The following is a 26827-nucleotide window of genomic DNA, read 5'->3' as shown; positions in this document are numbered from 1 at the left end:
TGTAGCTAGTGTGACTAAGGGACTGACTTTTTCATGTTGTTTCCCTATTTTCTTGTAGTTTTAAAAAACAACTTTATTGAGGTTTAATTTACACATGCTCATTTCAGGTGTAAAACACAATGATTTTTTTTAGTAACCTCACTGAATAATGCAACCATCCCCATAAGCCAGTTTTAGGACATTTTTATTTCCTAATTTTATTTACTTTAAATTTAAATTTGAAAACTGCTACTTGATTCAGTAATTGGAAACCTTACTTACACAAGCTTAACAAGGCTTTCTTTTGCTTTTCAGGACTCAGATAAAAGGGAAGAGACTTAATGATCTCTCCTGCATTGCTTGAATCTGCCAATTCAAATTCATGCTACTCTTCTTTGTGATATCATTGTTCCTAATTCAGCATTCCTTCATATTTCTAAAATTTACTTTTTTTTGTCCCCTAGTGTTCTGTTTTTACCACACCCCAGAAGGTAACGGTAGTCAGGCTTGTCCACATTTCTCATTTGGACAATGAGAAAGTGAGCAAGGGAGTATGTTCTGAGATTTTAGGTAACAGAAATATAAACTGAGATGACCAAAAGGCAGTATTTTGGGGGTGGAGTTGGGGAATAGGTAGTAATAAAGATAAGAATCATTCTATTGTAATGTTCCTGAGACATTAAGAAAGGTCTCCAAAATTGTGTTTAAAAAGTCCCTGGGTAAATTTTATAATGGTCAGTCATATGAAAGATAATTATCACGTGAAATAAAATTTCACATTTGAAAGGATTTGGGCCAGTTCACATAGTATTTTTTATAACATTTACACCTTTGCCCAAAAGGTCAATTTCTATCATTGTATAAAAATAAGCACTAATTATGAAATGTAAGATCTGTCAACTGAAAAGCACTCTGTAAGTGGTACAGAGATGAGCCTGATGAAAAATTACCAGAGGAGAAAATCTTGTGCTTCCGTGCCAGAAGGAGAACAGATGGCAAGAGTGTTAAAGAAGGCTTAATCCACAAGAAACCAGATTTAGGTCATCGCTGGGATGAAAATTAGAAGGAGAGAAGACAAAGGAAAAAAATGGAGAAAAATATTTGGTAGGAAAGGGAAAAAAAAGAGAAACTGAGGAAATAAGAAACAGTAAGTCTTCTTAAGTCATTTATTTTCACAACCTCTCCCTGAAGGGGCTGAGGCCTGTATTATGGTTCCACAGCATCCTGTACTTATCTTTAGTAGCACTTAACACAGTTTATTACAAGCAATTGAATAATTATTCATTTAATACTTGACCCTGTTCTGAAGATCAGGGACTCCATCTATTTTTTTCCTTCTATGCGCTTGTGACCTAACATAGTACATGGCACAACGCTGATTACACAGCATGTACTTCATAAATATTTGTCCAATGAATGAGTAAAAATTTTCCACCTTGGCAAACCTTACATTATTAATAACTATGTAATAGTTATAGGCACACACTCTAGAAATCATACTTCCTGGAGTCAGAATCTTAGCTCCATCAAAAGCTAGCTGTGCCACCTTGGGCAAATTACCTAACCTCCCTGTGCTTTACTTTTCTGATCTTTAAAATGGGGATAAGAAAATTGCCAAATGTAAAGTGCTTCACACATGGTATCTTCTCAATTAAAGTTATCTATTATTTTATTATTATTAATATAATGGTGGCCAATAATACTTAAAATCAAATATATGACCTCAAAACCACCAGATGTCATGATTCCGAATTGCTGTAATCTTTCAAATTTTTTCAAGCTTTGTGGAGAAAGATTTTTTTGCTTGTTTATTTATTTTTTACTTTTTAAGCTCAGGGTTTTGGTGATCAAGAAAAAGAGATGAAAAGAGTCCCTGATTAAATGATAATATTTAAGTAAAAATAAACTCATATATAAATTTTTTAAAATCTGTAAAATCTACACCAAATGGTTAAGAATGGATGTTTTTGGAGGACATATCACATACAAGCTTTCAGTTTTTCTGTATTTCAAAGTTTTACAATAATCACAAATTATCAGAAAAAAATAGTATTTCCATTTGGAAAGCTTTAAAATAATAAAAGAGAAAAACAAAGCAAAACAAAACACTAGAAGCCTTTAGAAGGTGTGTATTTCAACCAAAGTGATCAGTAATGTTATTGGCAGTACCTAAAATCTTTTCTGTAGAATCTGTGACCTGTTGGAGGACAGCAGGGGCTGCCTAGGCAAAGGGTCTTGTGGAGGGGATAACACTGGTGGGTAATCAGGGGCCAGTCTGGGAAGATCTGTGACTGAAACAATAAAAATTCATAGGACTGGAATAGAGAGCTATTATAGGATTTTAGTGTGGGAGTCACACAATAAAAATGAATGCTTTCAGATGATCACCATGACAGCAGTTTGCAGGATCAGCTTGGGGTACAGACTCAGTGTGGTAGAAACAGGATACAGTAAAAGATAAGGGTCTGGAAAGTGGTGTGTAGTATCTTTATCATGTCACTTTTCAGGTAGAATATGGTTGCTGGTAGAAGATAGGTTGTGATCAGAAAGGTCTCCAAATTAGTATAAAGAAGGATAGAGTAGCGTTGGATATTACAGAGCTCTGCGAATTTTAACTGAGTGCTTTGTCTGGATTCATTAAAGACCACCTCCTCAGTCTCCAATGAAAGATGCTTATGGTACCATCTTTAGATGATTAAGGATACAGAGGAAGAGAGGCAATGACAATGCACTAATTATGTTCTATTTGGCTTGTTGAATGGAATAAGGTAGACAACTAGGCATGCTGAGTGTAGGTAGGATGATAGCTATTGAGGACAATATTCAACTAATAACTTAGGTAACAAGTGAATTAGGAATTTTGTAGCTGTTGCTGCTTTTCCTTCCTTCTCCTTCTACTTGACAGGTGGCTTAGAATTTGGAGGAAGGAAGGTTGCAGGGGATACATTACTCTGGTAATACCTCTAAGCCACATAAAGCTTTCTTCAAAGAGAATTCCTTTTTGCATTAAAGACAAAAGTACAGTTTTGTTTTTTCTCTTTAGGCCAAGATAAGAAGTTACTGCTCTCTGTTTCCTTACCTCTTCCCCCACTTCCCTTCCATTACTGGAGTCTGGCTCATGGCTTGCTTTCTTCTTTCTATACATAGCTACCCAATAAAAGCTTTGAACTTTAGAAGTTAAGGGTGTTTAGAGTAAGCAGAGTAAGGGAACTTTATACTCTCTAGTTCACCCACCTAGGTTCACAGAACCTTAAAACCAATAGTCATGAATGTTTATCATCAACATGGTGTTTTGCATTCCACCTTGTATCACGTTATTTTTGCACTTGCTTCCTCATCCATAGGAAATTCAAGTTACTTGACAGAGAGTGGATGTTAATTCTTCTTGTACCCCACCTAGCATAGGAATGAACTCCTTGAAAACATAAATGCTGTCTCTTAAGTACTTCTGCACCAAATACAGTGCTGGTTAAAAAGTAGGTCATGACAAAGATCATGCAGTAGAACGGATTTCTGGTAAAATGAATTTAAGAAGTTTTCATTAACATTTTATAGACATTTTCATTCTTTGAGAACAATGAGTAATAAAACATATCAGTGTTTATTTTTGTTTACCTAAGTGAAGAATTACATGTTGACCAAGTCTCACAGCATCTGGGTCCCTCTATGTAAGTGCTATATAAAATATTTAATAAAAAAGGACAGTCTATTTGTTTGTCCTGGGAAGATAACAATTTCCCCTGATAAATAAAAACTAATGATTAATTAATTTAACACAAATTTCAAACACTCTCTGTGTAAGGCCCTATGACATGTAGCAGGCAAAGGGAATACAGAGAGGAATAAGAATTAAACTCTGCCATCAAAAGACTTACCATCCAGGAGGGGAGAAGAGATGAGTGGAAAAATAAACCACAGTGCTATGAGGCAGTTTTAAACTGCAATGTGGCAACTGAGCTGAGGCTTTAAACACATGGAGATGTTTTCTGTCTGATTACTTGTTCAAAGTTGACAATTTGCACGGGGAACCATATTCAATATCCTGTAGTAACCTATGGTGAAAAAGAGTATGAGAATGAATGTATGTATGTTCCTATGTGACTGAAGTATTGTGCTGTACACCAGAAATTGACATGACATTGTAAACTGTACTTCAATAAAAATATATTAAAAGAAAAAACAAAACACCAAAGTTGACAGTTTGGAAAACAGAAAAGCACAAGGAAGTGAAACAAAAAGGCACATATAATTCCTCCACCAGAAGAGAACCACCATTAACATTGTAGTATATTTTTTCTTACATGTTTTGTTTCTGCTTTTAACTTTTGCTAAATGCAATACATGCATATGGCAAAAAATTCCAATAGTATAGAAAGGCATATCATTGAAAAAGGTAAAAGGTTTGCTCCCCAAACGTAAGTCAAACTAAATTTCTAGGCCCACAGTGGAGTTGCTCCTGCTGGGTGAGTCAGGTCAGCAAACCCAACCTTTATGTTCCTGAAAAAGCTCAGTTTGACCAGAAACGCAGTAGATCCAGTCAGCCAATCCCCAAACGCCATATTGTTAGGCTCTGTACTTGTTTCTTTGTCCCTTAGTCTTTCTAAATAAGGCCAGATATGCAATGCCTGCCAATCCTGATTGCCTTGCCGCTTGCAATGCTTTATAAAACTCACTCGTGCCCAAACTCCCTGGGGAAGAGTGCTCCTCTGCTTATGAGACACTTAACTCTTCCAACCGATGTATTGTTTTCCTTTATGGAACTCCTTACTAAATTGTTTTGGTTCTGTCCTTTGACAGGTAACAACCAGCTTCCTTGTGAGTCTCCCTGGAATTCTGAGTTAATTCAAAACTAATGCATAAAACTGTATTCACATATACTTACATCCCTTTAAATGTATACAGAAGGAATCACATTCTCTAGACAGCGCTCTGCATTGTGCCTTCCCTAATCACACAAACAGCCTTCATTCCTAGTACAGCTGGTTCTATTTCACTGCGTGCATGGCTGCTATAACACAACCAGAGGGGCTGGCAGGCGATGACCCGAGCCAGCAGACAGCAGACAGGCCATTTCAGGACGCGAGGAATTAAGGGGCCAGATTTGGGGGGCGGGCGGGGGAGGACTAGAGCGGTAAGCCACTTTGGTTGGCATGTAGGGTATTAGTGAGATGATCTGGGGCCAGAGGATGGGTACTGCAGTCTTTCTTTACCTTTTTGTAGTGGAGAGGAATAAGGAAGTCAGTTGGTTTGGGTGAGATATGGGCTGTCTGAAGAAGGGCTTGACAGGCTGAGAAGTGGAGTTGTACAAGAGGGAGCCCTAGGGTAGGAAAAACTGCAGGGCTGACGAGTTTTCTAGTCTTTAGTGCTCCTTCCCCACTTAATTAAAAGCCTCTTCTTTATCCACGCCGCACGACAAAGGACTTACTGGTAGCTCTTCCTTTTATCTAGGCCCGGGGCTAGGGCAGATCCTCCGAGCCGGCTACCAAACAAAATCCCGCAATCCTTCCCCGCCCCCGCGCCGCGGGAATTCCGAGATCCGGGCGGGCCTTCCACCAGGCTCTCTAAGGCACAGACATAGGATACCGCGGCCGCCAATCAGACCTCCGGGGTACCCGGATGTGAAGCGGAGCGCGGTACAAAGGCAAGTTTCCTCCCAGCGCGTCGTCAGGTACAGTGGCCAATAAGCACTTCTCAGGGGATAAATGACAGGAAAGATAGCCAATTACAAACTAGTTTCTCTCACGCATGGGGAAATTCTCTTGCTTAGTCTAACCCACCACTGGTTGTGGTTGGACAGAGTTGTGAAGAGCGGTCGAACTGCCTAATTAGAAGCGGGAGCGAGAAAAGTCGCAGCCAATAGGAAGGTTCCCAGCAGTGGGGCGGGGGCTAGGCCTTCGCCTAGGCGGCAGAGGAGGCTTGGGGGCCATTTTGTGAAGAGGCGAAGATTGAGCGGTTGCGGCCGCATTGCTGACCTCGAGGAGCTGTCGGCTTTTCCACGTAGAACCCGGGAGTAGGAGATTCAGAATCGAATCTCTTCTCCCTACCCCCTCCTGGTAAGTGGAGGGGGCGGAAGCGGGGGAGGCGCTGGGTTCTTCGGGGAGCGCGAGGGGGTGTGGGAGAGAAGACGAGGGAACCCTCCCCTCGGTAGAGTAAGCAGGCCCCCATTCTGTTTGCACTGGGGGATTAGGTCCTAAATGCGGTGAGTTTTATAGGCCTCAGCCTTTGCGTAGATTTAACCTAGTGTCCTCTAGGCCACGATCGGCAGGGTAAATGTCCTTTTTCTATTTCGCTCTCCTGTACTAACGGTTGATGTCTTTTCATTTTCTACGACCATGAGGACTTTGAGATCATGAAAGGAAAGATGCTCATTAATATAGTTTAAGTTAAGGTAGTGCCGATGCCTCCTGTTAAATTTAAAAATTGGGCGGGGAGGGGGTAGGGAAGGGTTATCCGGCAGATATTGTACCGCAAGCGTCTGGATTCCCGAGCGCACCGCAGGTCATAATAATATTATAACAATAGGTTAAATATTCTACTGAATACTTTCAATTTTACTGCTCTCTGAGCAAATGGCGGACCTCAGAGTAGCTGTTTTCAATTCTTTTTAAGAAAATTGAAATCTCACTTACATATTAACAGTAATAATTAAAGTTGGCTTTTTATCTGCAGGTTACAAATCACTTGAAATATATAAGTTAGTGGAACTTGCTTGAGGTAGGTATTACTATCTTTCTCAGACAGAAACCGAAACATAAGAGTGTTAATTGCCAGGGTCATATTAAATCAGTAGCGGAACTAGTAAGGAATTAGTCAAGTGGCTTTACCTACTTACTGAAATAGTGGGTACTAGAAGTACTATATTTGAATCTTTGCGAGGAGCCAATTACAGCAATCACTGGCGATAACTGGAAATTCCCACACTGCCCTTGGGAGAAATACTAAATTAGGAGAATTGCATTTATTTTTAAAGTAACGTCCTAAGACAATAAAGTTTGACTTTTAGGATATTCTGGCATTAATTTTCCAGACCGTCGAAACTTAGACGAAAACGCCTACGGAGTTTTCATTAAGCAAGTATTGTAGTGTTTACTACTTGCTAGATCCTGAAATTTAATAAAATTTTTGGCTAAGTTTGTAAAAATTACATAGGTTTCTAAGTAGTATCACATTCACTTACCTAAGAAATAGGTTTTTCTAAATCCTTGTGTAAAATTTAGTTGATTTTATTGTTCATAATGTGTTACTCTCACAAAAACTAGGATTATTGAGCACGGTTTAAACCAAAACTGCAAAATAAATTCATCCCTTAGGAAACCTGTTATAAAGTAAAAATACTCCTATTTTACATAGCTATGCATTTATTGATCTTTCACTGTGTAGATAATTGTAATAGGGATCAAAAGCATTACCTTTAAAAAAAATGCTTAGGCATTTATACTATGTGGACTTAAAACTAAAATGAAGCACAGAAGTGTCAGAAATGAGGTAAAAGCACTGATTAGTTAATTTAGGAAACCGTATCTAACAGAAATATTATTGGCAAATATAGAGAATTGTAAGAAATTAGTATTTAGTATTTAAGAACAGTTATTGATGGGAGTTGAAATTAATTGAAGGACGCTTTTCTTGCCTTAAGGTGTTAGAAATATGGATTCCTTAGGATCAGCATGACCTTTGAGTTAATATCCATCTGCAATGATTTGGCCACAGAATTAATGTATGAAACAATTCTAGATGTGTCTTCAAGTAGGTAGGCATTAGTAACATTTTCACGTTGGCTGGGCTAAGTTGTAGATCTGACCTTTTTGTGTTTCCCATGCTCATGCCTGGTGGTATTTGCTGTTTTCCTTCGTAGAGAATTTAAATATGCCTTATTATTTGTGATTAGGTCTCCAGAGGGTTTCACATGGTGTGCGGCCTTGTTTTGGATGGAATTGCTGTTAGAATCAAGCAGTAAACTCCAAAATAGCTACTTATTCTAATCTCAAAGATTAATTATGTTAACTGGTGAATGTGTGAGATGTTAACTGGGAGTGTGACAGTTAAAAGAACCTTGGCCTAGTTAAGAGAACTGGGTTTTATCCTCTTCCCCTTCTGATTATGTCGGGCAAATCAGTTAAACTCTCTGGGGTTCAGTTTTATACTTATAAGGGGGCTTAGACTTCTTACCTGTTTTAATTTCTAATTTCTGTAACTGAGGTCATTTGTTGCCAGAAGGCTGAAAAGTGTACAGAAATAGTTTTATTGTTGAAAGCAGTTTTTGTGTATTAGTAATTACTGTTAACTGCCTTAATAGCAGTATTTCAGTTTTCAAGCAATTTTATTAGTTGTTTTGGAGGAGCAATATCTGCTCATACTTACATGTACTCATTCATTCTCAATAGGATCAGGGAAGCTTATGGTTCTGTACATACTAGGTTTACTAGAGAACTGACTGTGGTGAGAACCAGAACTATTTGATGTAGCATAACTGCATGTGTTCTCTTAGGTACTGGAAATTGGGGGTTTATAAAGGGGAAAAGGATTAGTATAGGGTTTCATAGTATGGTATAGCATTTACTATGGTAAGTTACTGTTCTTGAATTTGTTTTATATTGATCTTTATTAAGGGATAGAGGTGTTCCGTATTAAGCTCTACAGAGTGGTTCTTAAACATGAGCTGACATTAGGGTCTGCCAGAGGACTGGTTAAAACAGATTGCTGGCGTCTCCGCCATCACTTTCTAATTAAGTCTGGGGTGGGTCCTGTTAATTTGCATTTCTAATACAAGTGCCATGTGATGCTGGTTGGCAGTCCTCACTTTGAGAATGCCCCCTTTGGAAGAAGGAATCCAGATCTCCCAGAAATTTGACAAAGTGTAAACTAGATATACTATTAATTGCAAAGATTACGTTTAAGTGCTGAAGTTTGTTGGCCTTTTTTATGAGTGGTAGCTTATCAGTTTAACATTGACATCTTGGGAGACAACTTCTTGAGGTTGAGAGACGGAAATGTTTTCTTCTAATATTAATTACTTATTTTTAAACTTATGTCTTGTAACACATGTACAAAGGATTTGTTTGTAGATAGCCACAGTTACTTAACATATCTTGAAATTTTTGAGTACCAGTTTCAGGCTATGACTCCAAAGAAGAAAATTGAATGTTTCACCCTTACTGACACCCCTAACACTGACGCAGAGGCGATAACATTCAAATAATGTACGTCTTCTACAATTTTTTCTATAGTTTGTACATTTGTCCAGCTTAATATATCAGTATAAGTGTAAAAGTAACTTATACGTCATGCCTAAACTCCTCTGCTACTAAAAAATTTACACTTAAAATTTTAGTTATAGTACCTATAGTCACTCATACATAACTGAGTCAAGGAACACTTTTTTAAATCTCAGCTTAAAATTTTTTAATTTACTAACATCTGAAAAGAATAAAATCTTATGGCCAAGTATAATGCAAGTATAGTCATTCTTATTTATTTATTCAAAGACCTGCAGTCTAACTGCAGATCTTGTTTTAGCTGATGATTTAGTGTGGTGTTATGTATCAGACTCTTAGAATTCCTAACTTGAAATTAGCTGTATATACTAGTTTATAAACAGTGGGACCACAGGAACAAATTTCTTAAGGGCAATAATTTACTTTTCACCTGTTTTGACATTATTCAGTAGCTATAGTAATCTTTTTTCCTTCATCTGTGGTTTTTCATTCTGTTGCCGAGTGGATTAATGTGCTCCTTATTTAAAGCTTTTTTCTCCCTGATAGAACCGCTCAGGTCTTGTGGCTTGATTGCACATTAGTTTTGAGAGTAGATGTCATCTCTAGTATGTATCTTCATGGTAGACCGTTCACCTTCAGTTTGTGTCATAGGAAAAAAACTACATGGACTTAAATTTTTAAAACCCACGAAATCTGCTTACCTTCATAATCTTGATGTTTGACTTTTGCTCACTTCTTCTCTTTTGGCCTGGTTTTTCCTATATTTTCTTTGCCCAAACTGCTGATTATCAAGATGAATGTTTGAATATGGACCTTTTTTTTTTTTTTGAGATCATTAAGGGAATACAGGTGCATATTTTGTTAATTTTAGTCACCTACTGATACTGAAGAATTGTGAAGACAGTCACTGATAGAGGTGATGATTCTAAAGAGGCTGTCCCCATCCCAGTGGAATGTTATACTTTACCAAAATGTGTTAGATGCAATGGACAGATGTTTCTGTCTTGGGGGTTTAGGGCACAACATTTCTGAGGAACTCTGACTCAATCTGTCCCTTCTCCTTTCACAGGGCAGCAAGGCGAACCCCATCCCTACTCACTGGAGCTCAGCTTTGATTTTTAACCTCCCTTCCCCATCCTTCCAGAACACACACATTCCCATTCCAAAACTGATTTTATAAAGACATTTTAAACATAATGATGCAACTTGGTGTGCACTACGGCAAATTTACAGGTGTTTTTTTTTTAATTGTTTCCAAAAACGGGACTTGGATTTAAGATGTAATTTTTAAATTTCTATTTCTATTTTTTCTGCAGCAGTTGGGTTAGAGGAGGAGGAGCCTTTTAGCCTCTTATAAACTGACCTCTCTACTTCCTCGTGTATTTTTAAGATTGATTGATGATGTGGAAAGGGCTTTGCTTGTCTGCTACTGAGAACTTTACCCTTGCGGTTTTTGTGGAAACTGCTTTTGGAAAGAGAAAAGAAATGAACTTTACTGACTTGACATTTTTGCACCTCCCGTTTTTCTAATCTGGGCTATTTTTATTTTTGTTTTTTTACAGTGAGATTTTTTTGATCTTCAGCTACAGTAAGTTATTCCAATTTTTTTTTTACATTTTTCCTGACTTTCCGCTGATTTCCTTTTTATTGTTGTTACTAGTTACTATTATTATTTATTATTATACTTAATGATGGTGATGATGATGATGATAATAACACTGATGATTTTTAACCGGATTAAAATCGAGTTTTTCTGAATGTGCATAAGAATTTCTCCGGCCTTCTGATTGACTTTGGAGTTTTGCATCTTGGGAGAGAAGGTGAAGGCAGTAGCATTTTTAAGTGGATTGATCACATAAACCTTTTCTCTCCCAACCCTTCCCCTTGCCCTCATCCCCTTCCCCACGCTCGAAAGAATTTTACTGGCTGTTAAGTCTGTGACCTTATTTTTCCTGATCTTTAACTTAACTGTTTTAGAGCATCTCTGGACGTCTGTATTTTTTATTTTTTATTTTTGTTTTTTTTATTTTTAATCTTTCATTTGTTAAATTTTTAAACTGTGCTGCAATAAAATGTGTGTGGTACTACTTAACACCTATGATGGTGATGGCATTTTCCCAGAAAGCCATCTCCCTCCTGTTTCCCTTGAAATCCCATCCTGCTTTTCCTGTACACTACCCCTCACAAACCACAAGCTGCAGCAACATGGATGCCCAGCCTGGAGCAGCAGCAGCCAGGATGACCTGGAGCCAGGGGGGCCTTCGGAACAGATGCACACCCTTCCTGGGTGATGGTAAGAGGTGTGAGGTCCACTTGGTTTCATTGCGAAGACTAGGAAATACACTGGTTAAAGTTTAGTTGAAGTGGTGTAGGTTGACAGCTTCTGGAAATGTTTGGGTTTTTGTGTGTGTATCTCAAGAGACCTTTCCTAAGGGAGGCCACTTCAGGTTTTGGTAAAGTAATGGAATTATCAGTATCAAACTTGGGCTTGCTGAGAGTTTTTGATAATTGGAAAGAGTGACTGAAGTTTATATTTATAATGAAAATGCCTTGTTTTAATGATTAGCAACAAGATAAAGACATTAGGTGGTTCTTTGTTTTAGATTACAAATTAGTAAAAATTTTCTTTCAGGGTAATCCTTGAGTTTGTGACAACAATTTTGGCTTTTACTCTATTGAGACTTTTTTATCTTAGTTTTTAATATGAATCAAACCACAAGAGACATGCTGTGATATTAAAATCACAGCGTGAAGGTTTTTTAAAAAAAGAAAAGGTTAAGTAGTTTTTTTTAACCTCGGAAAGCAGGAAAATCTGTATAATCTCTGTATCCAAACCAGGAAAGATCTAGGTTTGACCTCTTTTTCAATGATGACTTGCAGTCTAGCTAGGTATTGGGGAATCCACTGTTTTCCCAATAGTAATAAGAAGAGATGAATCTGGTCTGTTCATTAGAATAATCCAGAGATTAATAAGGATGTAGGTAGCCAAAGAGTTGAGAATATTGGCAACCTGTAGTATTTAACTGACAACAGTGGAATATTTTAATAACTCACTTTAGAGTTGCTTTAATAGATTTTGAGCCACGTCGGGGCAGGTGGGAGTAGAATGATTTTTGAAGATTATTCAGTGCTGTGGTACTAGGGTAAATCACATACTTGACCTCTTCCCTTACTCATACTCATGAGTAAGCCTGAAGGCAGCCTCAAAGGAAAACAGAATAGGAGAAAGTTACATAAAACATCCTGAGGTTATCTGGATGAGGAATGGAAAATTTTCTTTTATGGGTCCAAGTTTTATTGATGCCCTCTGTTGTATGAAACCTCTTTCTACCTCTCTCTGTCATTGCTTGGCTGCTATTCACTATAGGTTCAGTTTAATTTATTTCTTAATTCTGCAGATACACTATTTTATGGGTCATGTTCTGGTTTGGGGGTTACATAAAGGTACAATAGTTGTTCAGGGATTCATAGTCTCATGAAGGAGACAGATGAGTGGGATAATGTCACCATGTGATAAAGGTGAGCACAGAGTTTATAGAACCATGCAAAGATGAGTACCTTGCTGACTCTTAAGAAGTCAGGAAATGGTTTTAAGAAAAAACAAGTGGAACTGAATCTTGTTAAGACCCGATTATAAACATGCCAAGCCAGGGAGTTTGTGTTTTATCCAGAAACCAATAGTGAACTATAGAAAGATTCTTAACTGGGGAGTGACATCATATTTTGATTTTTAGAAATGTCATTTTTATAGCAGTGTGGAAATGGCATAGAGGGGAATGAGATTGGAAGTAGGTGATAAATAAGGAAGATACTAAAATGGAAGAATAGTGACCTGAACTGGCCAGTGGTTTTGGGGTTACAAATGGGTAAATTTCAGAGGATTTGGTGGTAGCTGTGATATGAAGAGTGAGGGATTTGTTTGGCATGACTCCCAGGTTTCAAGTTAGAGGTATTTATTTATTTATTAAACATTTGAGTGCTTACTCTGAAAATAACCATTAGGCTTGGGTATATATAGATGAACAAAACACTGTCTCCTGCCCTCTTTGTGTATTATAGACCACTGAGGGGAAAAATAAAGTGAAAAAATAGCACTTTCACAGTCTAGATCCCCATGAAGGAAAAGTGAGATGATAGTTAAGGGAACCAAATTTAGAGTATGGAGGCAGGAGGGTGCTGCCTTCAAAGAGACCTTGAAGGAGCTGATGTTGAAATTGAGATCTGTAAGTGGATTGTCATACCTGAAAGCACAGATAATGGCGGGGATTAGGGGAGGGGGGCTTGGCCTCAGAGCAAGGAATACTACTGGAATAGTAGTATTTTTGGAATACCAAGAATGCATAGAGTAAGAGATAAAGTTGGAAATTTAAGCAAGTACCAAGCATAGTATACAGGTCCTGATAGGCCCATGTTTAAGATCTAGATTATCTTGGGCACAGAAGGAATCTGTTGAAGGACTTTGGAGAGTGGAAAGATCTGATTTTCTTGAATTTTCCTTCTGGCTGTTGTATGGGGAATGTTAGTAATGAGGACGTAGTGCAAGTAGGACTAAATAAATTAGAAGACCTGTTAAAGTATTCCGCTATCTGTAATCTCAGACAGTAATAATTCTAGGCCTGGGGCACTTGCCCTGTTTTTTCAAATGAATTTTTTTTTGTGTGTATTAATGAGCATATGTAGTGTGTTTGAAGAGGATAGGTTAGTCAGGCTTTGGAAGTTACTAGTTATTTCTATAACCCTCTTTTGGATCAGACATGACATAATAGCTTTCCTATTTGAAAGGAAAAATGAAGTAAAAGAACCCAAATTTCTTCTAAAAAGTAATAATCTGGACATTACTATGTGTCCCCTGCTGTCAAAGTTATTATGTTCACTTAGTCGTCATCATAACCAAGTTTTAAAGTAAATATCATTGTTATGTATTTCGTTTAATTCACAGCACTTTAAATGGCATGAAGTGTCCAAGGTAATAAATTATTTAGGTGGATGTAGCTTTGCTGTGTAATTTTATAGAATCTTTGGATGTGACAACATTCTTTTAAGGAAGTAAACACATTTAAAAGTGAGTTTTAGTTGGGGGAAGAAAAGAAATAATTGTATTATTTATGGTTTGAAAAAAAAATACATACTCCAAAAGGATGTGTCACTAAATCCAGCAGTTCTTTTCAGTATTTACAGTATTTAAACAGTCGAGCCACTTTCTTCTTTGAAACATTTTTTTACTTAGCTCCAGGTTTTTGTTCTCTTTCTAGCTCTTCCTTCTCCACTCAGCTGGAGTACCTGTGGTTCAGCCTTTCCACTTCTCTTTTCTGATCACACCTCCCAGGTCATTTCACTCAGTCACATGATTTTATGTATATATCTATTAGCTGGTGATTCCCACACATATATCACCAGCCTGGACTTCTCTTTTGAATGACGTATTCATCATCCAGTTACCTACCTGACAATTCCTGAGAATATTCATATATCAATTTAAAATAAAAGTCCAAAACTGGGCTCCTGCTGTTCTTCCCTCAAACCAGTTTCTTCTGCAGTGTTGCCCATTTCAGTTGGTGAAACCCAAGTTTTCGTGTCAGGCCAGACTTTGGTTAGCCACCCTTGATTATTTTTTTCTGTTATACCTCACTTCTGGCCTTGTAGAAAATCCTGTCATCTCTGCCTTTAAAATATAACAAGAATTCGCTACCTTTTTCTTCTGTTGCTTGGTCCAGTTTCAAGCCATCATTGTCTTTTTGGTGTATTACTGGAGTAGGTTTATTTCTTTTGCCCCTCCACACCAGTATGTGTTATCTAGATCGATCCTATTAAAATATAATGCTGCAAAATGTTACCTGAAAGAATTTCCTGCTTGAAACTCACTTAATAGTTGACCATTTCAGTGTTGAAGTCAAAGTTTTATTGTGACCTACAAGACCTATGTGAGTGATCCTTTGTGCCCCTCCTCCCTTATTAATAGTATACTACCCTGCTCCAGTCACACTGGCCTCCTACTGAGGCTTGGACACACTAGATGTTACTACCTCAAAGCCTTGGAATTTTCTTCCCCTAGATGTTCAGAAGGTTAGGTTTCCTCAGTTCATTTAGATTCTTACTCAAAAGCGTTTTCTTTTACTTAGCCCTGTGAATACTCTGTAGCACTTTGTACCAGCTCACCTATTATAGAACTTTATTTCCTACTATACGTAAAGATACAGAGAAATACCTGGAAAGATAAGTGTGAAACAACATTGATTACCTCTGGAGAAGTGAGGGATTTAGGAGGGTTGGAAGGAAATTTTTGCTGTGTGTGCTCAAAGACGGAGTGTTAAAATGAGCAACACAGCATCATTTTGCTTCTGATTAAAAAAACTTACGACTCCTTATTATAGGTATACTTCAACAACTCTCCTGATTCTGTGTCTGGGTATAAATAGAGTAACTATAGCCTGTGCAGTAGGAGTTTCGTAAGCAATTTTTATAGTTAAACCTTAAAATAGGTTTGGCTGTGATGGAATGAGTCATGTTAGCATTTGAGTCATGTTAGCTGTTGCCTGTGATGGGGCTGTAATCAAAATTTGGAAGAACTTTATCTTTTTTTTTTTTTTCCTCAATTTATTCTCCAGTGAGAATGCATAGCTACTTTAAGGTGTAGCTGCAGCAGGTTGTAGGACATCTCAATTTTTCCTTCCTACCAATTTCACCATCCTGAAATAGTCTTCTGTTTCCCATTTAGATTAACCTATGGCTTTTGAGTTGATTTCACAGTATAACTCTGTAAGTTCATTTAGGCTTTCCTAACTAGTCTGGAATAACATTTAGGAATAGTTTAATAGGATACATGTTAAATGAAATTTATCCCTTAGCCCTCTTACTAAAATTCTGTATTCTGAAAATGATGTAACCATTCATAGTGACTATAATTCCTTATATTAGTTCCTTAAATATAGTCATCTTCACCTAAGTGGGTTTGGTGTAACTTCAAAAACTGTATGGCTAAAATTGAGTCAGTAAAGTGTGCTTTTCAAAGAAAAATTTTCCTTTGTCCTTAAAAGTTTGTTGGCTTCCTATGTTAGAATTACAGTTGTTTATGATATGTTTTAAAATGTAGTTTTATTGAAATAAAGGAAAAATAAAAGTTTCAATGTGTCCATTCAGGCTTTTTTTTGCATATGTAGGATTTTCCAAAAGGCATGTCATTCATACAGCACATACATTTAAGTAGTAATTTTTTTTCTTTAACATGAAATTACATTAACATAAGATGTTGTTAGGTACAGCTCTTCAAAAATTTTAGTAGCTGCATAGTACTACATTGCATACTCATACAATATTTTACTTAACCAGTACTTATAGTTGAACCCTTAGGGACCACCCCCCTCAATTTTCCCTTTTATAAACAATCTTACAACTAAGATTTTGTAAATAACTTTAATTATTTAAGCCCCAGATTGTTGAAGGGCATGCTTGTTTTAAAAACTTTCACTCTAGATTGGTTTCCCAAAAGGTGAAAACTGTTTGTCTACTTAATGGCAATGTAAATGACCACTAATAATTTCTAGTTTTGTGAATTACTTGGATCTTTTTTGATCTCCAAACTTGTCCAGCTTGAGCATTCCTTGGGTAATGTTGTTTCACCTGTACCTGTACCTGTACCCACTTTCTCCTCCTCATGTTATTTTGAGGTGAAATGTGATATATTTAGTCTGTAGATATTTCAGTATGTCTTTTTTAAAGGATAAGGGCTTAATAACAACAGTCATCATCACACAAAAACATTTAGTAAATGTATTTTAAGACCCTAAACTACTACTCTCAGGACTGAATAAGGGATTTTCCAATTGTGTTTTATTTCTGCAGAGATGGTAACATGGATGTTTTTTGCTTACATATGTGTTTTGCCTAGTGCTTTCTAGAATTTGGGAAGTTCTGTTTATTAGAGGTAAGTGTAGAAAAAATTTTTGAGAGAGAATATTGACATGGTTATCCTCATGAGTGATAAAATTAAGTTCAGGATAACAGAAGATGAGATTCCACTATATTTTATATACATTTTACTGTTAAATTCTGAAGTTAGGTATAATCGTGTTTTAGCTGCTTAGATCTGAGTGATGGAGAATGTTGTAGTAATTTTAAGTTGGATTTCCTTATTAAAAATTATTCCTTTATAAATTATTTAGCGGTACTGGTCCAAAATCTATTGTTCGGAATTCAGAAATTCAAAAATCTAAGACAGTTTTTCAGCTTAGTTTGACAATGAGTTTGACAGACTCATTTGATGACAAAACTTGACTTCAGTTGACGTGAGATTATAGTCTGTTCCGTTTAGTGACTGCATATGCATTACTGCAGAAATATTAATATATTTGATTTGAGAGCTAGATGCTTGCCCAGAACCCACTGCGTGTTATACAGCGAAATTACAGTATTATCTTAGAAAAATCAACCAAAAAAATCTTGATTTTTGTTTTGTTTTGTTTTCCCTAACACAGGTCCCCAGGGGACCATGTTAGACTTTGAAAAGTGTATTTGTTGTATGTAACTCAATGCTCAGTTGAGTTCACTGATAAAATTGAAGCTTTCTACAAGATAATAAATAAATGAAGTCTTACTTATTTTTTAAATTTTGGCTGGGGTGGGGTTTGGGGAGGTAATTAGGTTTATTTGTTTTTGCAGGAGGTGCTGGGAATTGAACCCAGGACCTTGTGCATGCTAAGCGTGCACTCTACCACTTGAACTATACTATCCCCCCAAAGAAACGAAATCTTGTTGACCCTTGCTATTCAGAGTATGGTCTGAGCTTCAGCAGCAGCAGTGGCATCATTATCATCATCACCATTATCATCTGGAAGCTTCTTAGAAATGCAGAATTTCGTGCCCTGTCCTAGAACTGTGATGGGCACATTAAAGAGATGTAGTAGTCTAGATCACTTTCACTCCTTTTTATTGCTTGGGTGTTAGAAAATTTGGAGGACTTTCTGGCAAGAGTGTTTTTGATGTTTGGGAGGAAAGTTGAGGATCATAGTGTAGCCACATTTTATATAAATTAGAAATAACACATTATAAAAATTTTACATTTTGTGTGCAAAATTTGAACTAACGACTGCCTAAACTACAAGTAGAATTAAGAATCACGTAATTTCCAACAGGCAGGCTGGATAAATGGTAATGCACTTAAGCTAGTCATCAGAAATAGATACCATCTTGAAATATGTGTACTTTGAATTTGAGCTCTTAGGCATATCATATATCTGGTATAATGTGACCAATCTGTAAATATTTCTTGGTGATAAATGATAAAAGATTAACATTTAAAGAGCATAATTTTGCTTATCAGGGTGGCTCTCTGACTGTAATAGTTATTTCCCAGTCAACATTTATTGACCTTACTGAAGTAACTGAAATGTTACTCTTGATTCTCTCTCTTTTTTCTTTTTTCTTTTTTTTTTTTTTTGGTGGGGGGAGGTAATTAGGTTTATTTATTTATTTGATTTTTCAGTGGAGATACTTGGGATTGAACCCAGGACCTCAGGCATGCTAGCCATGCGCTCTACCAGTTGAGCTATACCCTCCCCCGACTCTTGATTCTTTTCCTATGAAAAGCATTCTCTTACATATTCCTAATGCTTGTTTGATACTTGTAGACTCAGAAACCTCTTTTTTCAAAGGGCTTAAAATGTTCCTAGAGTAAATAGATGCTTGCTCATGTTGAGTTTTACTATATAGAAGCTGCTCTAGTTAAGAATATGTTGGGTTCTAAAATGCTGGTTTTTCTTTTTCTAAGTATGATGTAACACTCATAGAAAGAGATGACAACACTTAAGATGGGCGGGGGGACAAATTAGGAATATGGGATTAACAGATTCAAACTATTATATATAAAATAGATAAGCAGCAAGAATTTATTGTATAGTGCAGGGAATTATATCCAGTATCTTAACAATAACCTATAGTGGAATATAATCAGTAAGAAAAAAATCACTATGCTATTCACCTGAAGTTAACGCAGTATTATAAATCAGCTTTACTTCAACTAAGAAAAAGTTTAGTGATAGCACAGTTGATTTTGAAGGTTGCGAATGTAGAGAGAAATATCCTTGTTGGGACTACCAATGAATTAAGAGACCCCAAATTATGGAACACAATATCCAGTGAGTTTCGTTATCTTAGAGATGTCCATTTTCTTGATTTTTATACAGGTCTGAATTGCTCTGTGAAGAAGAGAAGCACTCAACTTTTCTTTTGTTTAGGAGTTTCTAGAAAAGCTTTGCTGACTCTAGGCAAAGCTATGTATCATAATCATTAAATTCAGGGGTAGCATGAAGCTACCTTCGCAGAATGGAAATATGAAACTAATATGGCATGAAAGAACAATTGTGGAAAAAACTTAAAAACTTCACAATCCTACTACATCCTGAGATGTCGGAACTTTCCTGTATAATCTTCTAGATAAGTTGTATATCTTGCATGTGCTCTGTAACATCTTGAGCGTCTCTCAGTGTCAGGGTTAATTTTACATGCTGTAGCTTTTGTTCAGTTAGATTGATGTATTGAAATTCATTTAGTTAGTCTCATTATCATGTACTTGTTTTCTAATTTTTCGCTGTTACTATATCTGCATCCTTGATTCCTTCAATGAATTCTGAAAAATGAGATTATTGAGTCAAAGAAGATGCACAGATTTAAAGCTTTTGATAAAACAATCCAGTTGTCCTCTGAAAATATGGTACCAGTTCATACTATCAGAAATAGTATATGAAAATAATTATTTCTGTTTAAAATGTATTTGCTTTTTTGGTAGGTGAAGTATGGTATTTGGTTTAATTTTTATCTCATTTATGGTGGGGGTGAATTTTTTTTCCTAATCTCCATAGACCTTTAGTATCGTTTGTTAATCACCTTTTGTGTCCTCGTGTCTTTGTCCCATATTTTTGTTCGTATGTAGCAATAATAGTAAATGATGTAGTAGTGGCAGCAGCTGTACTTGCTATGTGCCAGACACCGTGTTCATTGTTTTCTGTACCTTATTTACACCTCATACCGATCCTGTGAGACAGATACTGTACTCATTTCATGGTTGAAGAATCTGGTGTTTGAAGGGATTGGCTTTCCAGAAGGAAGTGCACACTACTTAAGTGCTTGAGTTTGAAATTGAAACAGGTCTATCTGACTCCAAAGCCTCTGAGCCATTAGGAAGTGTTGATCCATTATTTTCATACATTTTTATTAGTATTAAGGAATTGTGGACAAATAGGTACTGCACATGTGTGTCAGTTTTTTGTTTTACTGACCTGAGTCCTGTTCAAAACTAAACCAGGGTAGAGCTTTTCATCGTGCAGAACATATGCAGAAGGGCTTCTCAGTTGAGATTGATCTAATTATCGAAAGCTAATACATTACAAGAAATAAACTAACGGTATTGAAGGACAATTGTGTTAATCTTAAACTTTAAATGACATGAGTGAGACTACTCAAACTATGCTGAACGAATCAGTGAAGAATATATAACCGGGAGAGGTTGTTAATACTTCACACTACAAAATCAAATTCTGAAATTTTTTTCAGGCTGGAACCAGGGACTGTGAATTAGATATAAGAGAATGAAGCAGTATATGAAGTGTAAAGCTCTGCACTTGACAGTGAATTCTGCATGTGTTAACAGTGCCAAAGTTAGGAGAAATAATAGCATCTGGATAGCATCCAGAATGTGTTGCACTCTTGCAAGAGCAACCAAATTTGGACTATGGTGTCAAAGGGACATTGACAGGTTAAGTTGTATGTTGTAGGGCACCATTTCTTATTTTTATAGATGCTGGTCACAATTGGGAACAGTTTGAATAAGATGTTTTAAGTCAAAGAAAAAGAATAATTCAATTGCTGATGAATGGCATTAAAGAGAAGAGCTAAGGGAGGAAATTAGTTAGGAGTCAATTAAATTTTAGAGTATGTTCAGGGTGTGAATTCCTTGACTGAGGGCAATTCAAGAACCTTGATTATTGTTGAGTAAGGATATTGCAGAGGAATTTTAACATCCACTGAACTACATGATTTAGTTTTTTCCATCATTGAGATTCTGGGAATATTTTCTTAAAGACTTTTGTTGCATTCCTTGACAGGAACAATATTACTATAAAAATGCTTATTAAAGAAAATTTGGAAGGAAACATGCTTACGTGCAGCATCAACACACAGATAACCACTGTTAATATTTTGATGTTTTGATCCATTCTTCTCTTTCATATCCCATATATATTTTTATATTTTTACAATATATTTTATATTTTTACCAATATGGAATCATTACTGCATATAGTTCTAGAACCTCTATATTGTAAACATTTTCCATTTAGTAAATTTTCTGCAACATGTTTTTATTAAGTGGCTAATATTTTTGTCATAAGGATTTACAAAACTTATCAAAGCTCAAAGTTTCTCTTTTTCAGTTCCAAAATAGGATGACCTGAAATTTATTTAACATTGTCAGTTGTTTAATTAGTACAACTATGTTGACCTACCCATTGCTTGGCACTTATATTTAATTAAGAATTTTCAAATAAACTTACAGAAACATATACTGGTTTTACTTAGGTGGTTTTAACATGGTGGAAGTGCCAGTTCCCTCCTCCACCCCATTGGATGATCGTTTATATTAACAAATCTCGTAGGAAAAAAATATAATTTTGCTGTTTTCTGGGAACTTGTTTAAGACTGTGTGACCTGGTATATATCCTTTTTTCATTTACTGTAGTAGGATCTTTAAAAAACTTTTGAACAGGTAATACGTACTTTTATAAAATACACCATCCTTGTTTCAGCCTCCCTATTCCGGTGGCAGCTGTCTAGATTACCATGTTTGCTTTCTGTGGTTTTTTTTTTCCTCCTGAATGATTTTAAAGTTACAGGGTGTGATGCTTGACATGGGAACTGCAATATGACTGCCTCCTAAGGATAATCTGTATCATGAAAGTAATTATCAAAGCAATAAAAATTAATGTTAATTCAATATTATCTCATATAGTCCACATTAAAATTCTCAGTTTTCACAAAAATGTCTCTCCCCCAATCCAGATTTCAGTCAGGGTTTTCACATTGTTTCTTAATTTAGAAAGGCCCCCTACTCTTTTAGAGGAGTCTCAACCAGTTGTGTTCTATTATGACCTTACAAATGTGAAATTGTCTGGTTGTTTCCCTATTGTAAAGATGCAGTTATTTTACCAAGACTATTGCATAGGTGATGTATGTTTCTTATTTTGTCAAATCATGAAGCATATAATGTTAGATCACTTGGTTTAAGTGGTGATCCCTGTTTCTATTATGAAGGTGCATCTTTTTCTCTTACAATCAGTGAGTAACCTATTGGATAATACTTTGAGACCATGTAAATCCTGTTTCCTACCCATGCTTTGAGCATACATTGATATATATATATATCTTATATTGATATAATCTTCACCAGTCCAACAGTTAAAAAAAGTGATCTCTTTAAAGTCTTTTAACTCCAATATGCTTTTCTTAACAATTTTTCATGTTTATGGTTCATTTTTTATTCCTGCCTTTTTTTTTCTGTGACTCACTACTTTTGGGGACTTGAATTTTGTCTTATTTAGGTTTTGACAATTGCATATGTAACTTTTTTTTTCATAGCTTAGGTGTATATTTACTGGGTTTTTTTTCTGTAGTTTTTACATTTAAATTTTGACCTGTCTATAATTTCTTTCAGTGTACAGAATGAGATTGTCCTCAGTTTTTGTTTTTAGATGGCTGTGTGGTACCATTTCTTAAATTATTCATTTCCCCCTATTTATATCTCGAAAATTCTTAGTTTTAATTCTTAGACATAGCAGTTAACATACTTTATCTAAAAATGGCCAACTTTGGTTTTTTTGTGGCCTGACAATACCCTAAAAATACTACGATGTGCAATCTTCTCATGCTAGCAGTCTTTACATGATAGTCTTTACCTTGAAATTATGTCTATGTTTTGCTAATAATTAGCTTTGGGTATGGAGCAAGTTAAAGTACACGTCCCTGGTATCTGAGGGGGATTGGTTCCACGACCCTGATAGAACCCAAAATCTCAAGATGCTCAAGGTGTGGTATTTGTGTATATTCTATATACATCCTCCCACATACTTTAAATCATCCCTAGATTACTTGTAATACTTAATGTGATGTAAATGCTGGGTAAATGGTATGCAACAAATTCAAATCTTGCTTTTTGGAACTTTCTAGGATTTTTTCACCCTGAATATTTTTGATCTATGATTAAATCTACAGACACAGACCTGCAGATAAGGAGGACCAACTGTACACTGGCTGACTGTTTGAAGATGCATAGGCAGTTTATTGTTGCCCTCTGAAGAGGCCAGAGGGAAATAGTTGATGAATGCAATAAAGATACATAGGAAGCAGAGACAGTACAGAGTGATAGAGTAACAGGAGAGCAGTGTGGGAAAGGGTACTAAAAGGGACAAGGGACTTAAAGGGGCAAAATAGGAGCTTCAGTATGTTGAAAACAGTTTAGATCAGGTGATGTTGCTCTAAGTAGGCAGAGAAATTTGTAGTATCCAGAAGGTACTGTGAAACTTGATAAGAAATTGTGAAAGACAATGTGAAATAGGTAATCTGTGTACCCAGCAAGATTGTCGTCTTTTTAAAAATTTGTCAACTCATTGCTGCCATCTAGTGACACTTTGTCTTTGAAATGTTTCAAAGAAAGATGGGAGATAGCATATTAGGCATATGGCAGTTGCATCTAATTTGAATTGAATGTGGAGACTGTTTAGGCTTTAAGGGATAGAAATAAATTCTAAGGTAGGGTTCTGAATCTTCTAGCTTGAGGTCAGTTATTTCTCTTGTTTTCTGGTTAGTGTGATTTGACATCTGATAAGCCATATTGATACCATCTTTAAATTTCTTTTTTTTTCCTGGACCAGTGGATAATGTGATGTAAGTAGCCTATTTATTGAATGTTGCAAACAGATAGAGGACTGGCTGAAATGCTCGATAGAAACATCTGGTGGCTTGTTTATGTGTTTTCTACTGTGTTCTGCGCCCCTCCCCTCCCAGGTGTGTCTAGAATGTGATATTGAACACAGTCTAAATGAATGACACTACTTTGTTAAGTATTTATCTTCCATTCCCTCAATCCCTTTCCTCTAAATTGGAGTTCTACTGTTTAGGACATAAAAGCAAGGGAACTGAAAACTTGATTCCAATTATAAATTGATTTTGGCTTAGCTCCCAGCAAAAACCAGGACTTTCATAATCTGTGTTTCTGAACCATTTGAACCTTAACATCACTCATAATTGTCAGATAGTGCAGTCTGCCTTTCCCACCTTGCTGTACCTCTTCCTAGCAGAATCTCCTTGAGACTTAATATGAACTTAGGAGAAATGGAGCAATTGGTATAAACGTTTCCTAAATTTTTAACCAGATTCACAATCCAAGCTAGGTTTGCTTCTTAAGAGGGCAGAGTCATGAAAACTCAAACTTTAGAATGAACGGTTCGAAATACAGTTGATAGGTTTGCTTGCATTTCAACCAGTTGTAGATTTTATTTGTGTTTTTGGGTTTAGGATGACTAGGATGGTAGAAGTGGGAATAGAAACACATTTCTATATCAGTGAAGCTTAAGCAGTTCTTGTCCTTCACACTGCCACTAAAATCTCTGATTTTATTGCTGCAATATAAAACATATGATCAAATGGACACATAGATCCTTTGGTGTAATAAAAGTAACTCAGTATTCCTGGTTTAACTTTTGCCCACCAGGTAGGGCTTGGTGATCCTTTGTTGATAAAAATTGTGGACATAAGAACCTGGGATGAATAATATGTATAAAATTATGCTAACACAGATGCATGTGTATCCAGGAGCTAGAGGTTTGAGTACCACTACCCAGTAGCCTCTAGGAAGATACTCAAATCTTTCTCTTTCTGTTCTCTGTACTGTGGTGGAATTCTGCTTTTCTGGAAACCAAATCCACTTAATCTCTACCACTGAATTAAACAGGATGCATAGTAACCAGGAAACATAAATCATTTCAGAAATTTTTTCCCTTTTGGTTTTACTCTTTGAAACCAATTTTAGGGAAAGAAACTGGTTCTGTGTATTTTTTATTCTATGTACTTTTATTTACTTAGATCTTCTGTAATATTCAATATTGAGTTTGAAAAAGAAAATTTATCTTAATGGTTTGCTGAGAGTTTTTAAAGGATGTGACCAGAGTACTTTCATCTTTGAGAAATAGAGTATTTAGGATGTATGGAAACCTGATTTTCAAAAAGTGGAAGAAGTTGCAGTCTATAAACTCAGTCTGTGAACTGGATATCATGCTCCATTAAGATACTAGAATGGATTATTAAAGTTAAAAACTAATTCATGTAGATTAACGTTACTTCATTATTTAAGTGTTAAACTATTAGTACATATCTTTTTAATAAAAAAAATTTTTTTTTGAGGGAGAAGGTACTTGGGCTGGCTGGCTGACTTGCTTGCTTTCCCTTCCTCCCTCCCTCCCTCCCTCCCTTCCCTTTCATGGAGGTACTGGGAATTGAACCCAGGACCTCGTGCATGCTAATAAGCACACACTCTACTACTGAACTATATCCTCCTAAGATACGTAAGTATATGTCTTACTACGGTAGTACATTTGATGTTCTTGAAACATTTGAATATTTTTATAAAACAAATGTTTAAAGACCTGGATTGTTATTACTAATGTGGCTGGCCTTTTTTATTTCTCTCTGCATTCCTGGTTAGAAGTTGGGTGCTTGACTTTAAAAATGGCATTCTCCTAACAAAACAAAACAAAATTTATCTTCATTGTAGAAAAATTGGATAATATATGGCATATCATCATAATTTTCACATCATTTAAAATGATTTGTAAATTTTCTAAAGACTATAATTGCTGGTAATTAGAATACTGAGTTAAAAATGTATTTTACAATAATGTGTGTAGAATATAACCAAATACTATAGCTCTGTGTAAGATAAAAAGCAAAAATTGACCCCTTCGTCTGCAACTTACTTTTACATTTGAAATCTTGATATGTTTCTTTAAGACTATATATACCCTCTGGGTCTGGGTTTTTGTTTTTTGTTGGGTTTTTTTGTTTTTTTTTTTTTCTTTTTTCTTTTTTCTTCTTTAAGCCAGTCAGAGCAACTTCTCCCATTTCGTCCTTCACTAATACTTATCTTTTAAAATTCAGGAGAAATTGACCTGTCCTATAAGGGGGACTCCTCCAAAGTATAAACTTTTATGATCCATGAGACAACTTCGGATAAACTCACTGAGATCTAGTTCTATTTGTCGTTTTTTTTGTTTTGTTTTGTTTTGTTTTTTAAAGAGTAGCTTAATGAGTTACAAAGCAAAAACCCTCGTAGCTACTACTCAAGTTGATAAAACTAGAACTTGCCAGCAAGGTTTACACTTTGGAATGACTCTGACAGTCCAGGGATAAATGGAGTAACATATTTACAGAAAGAAAATGTGATTCAAGGATTTTATACCCAGTGAAACTGACTGACAGATATAAAAGGCACAGGAATGAACTGATAAACTATTCTCAAGTTCTTTTTAAGTAATATATTAGAGTTAAGCTTGAGACACCATAATACCTAGAGAGATCTGATAGAATTTAAACAT

The 26827-nt window shown here is 36.1% G+C and overlaps 2 protein-coding genes across 15 annotated transcripts in view; one reads left to right on the top strand and one right to left on the bottom strand.

Moving 5' to 3' along the window:
* Positions 1-5594, bottom strand: part of RPGRIP1 (RPGR interacting protein 1) — a 72754-nt gene extending 67160 nt beyond the window's left edge. The window contains exons 1-2 of the mRNA XM_064485797.1: positions 5190-5594; positions 3855-4031 (exon numbers count right to left, since the gene is read on the bottom strand). The gene's annotated coding sequence lies outside the window, so the exon portion shown is untranslated. The remainder of the gene's footprint in view (positions 1-3854; positions 4032-5189) is intronic.
* Positions 5595-5876: 282 nt separating this feature from the next.
* Positions 5877-26827, top strand: part of HNRNPC (heterogeneous nuclear ribonucleoprotein C) — a 46068-nt gene continuing 25117 nt past the window's right edge. For 2 of the 14 annotated variants that reach the window (XM_010990192.3, XM_031453416.2), the window contains exons 1-3: positions 5878-6032; positions 10264-10427; positions 10757-10782. The gene's annotated coding sequence lies outside the window, so the exon portion shown is untranslated. Of the gene's footprint in view, positions 6033-6648; positions 6694-10263; positions 10428-10756; positions 10783-10881; positions 11495-26827 lie in introns of those variants that run through there. The other 12 variants (XM_010990193.3, XM_010990185.3, XM_010990195.3 and 9 more) reach the window with 8 other exon arrangements.

The sequence above is a fragment of the Camelus dromedarius genome, chromosome 5 (assembly GCF_036321535.1).
Source record: "Camelus dromedarius isolate mCamDro1 chromosome 5, mCamDro1.pat, whole genome shotgun sequence".
NCBI classification, from domain to species: domain Eukaryota; kingdom Metazoa; phylum Chordata; class Mammalia; order Artiodactyla; family Camelidae; genus Camelus; species Camelus dromedarius.
The sequence above is the reverse complement of the archived record's forward strand: the minus strand, read 5'-3'. Positions and strand labels throughout refer to the sequence as shown.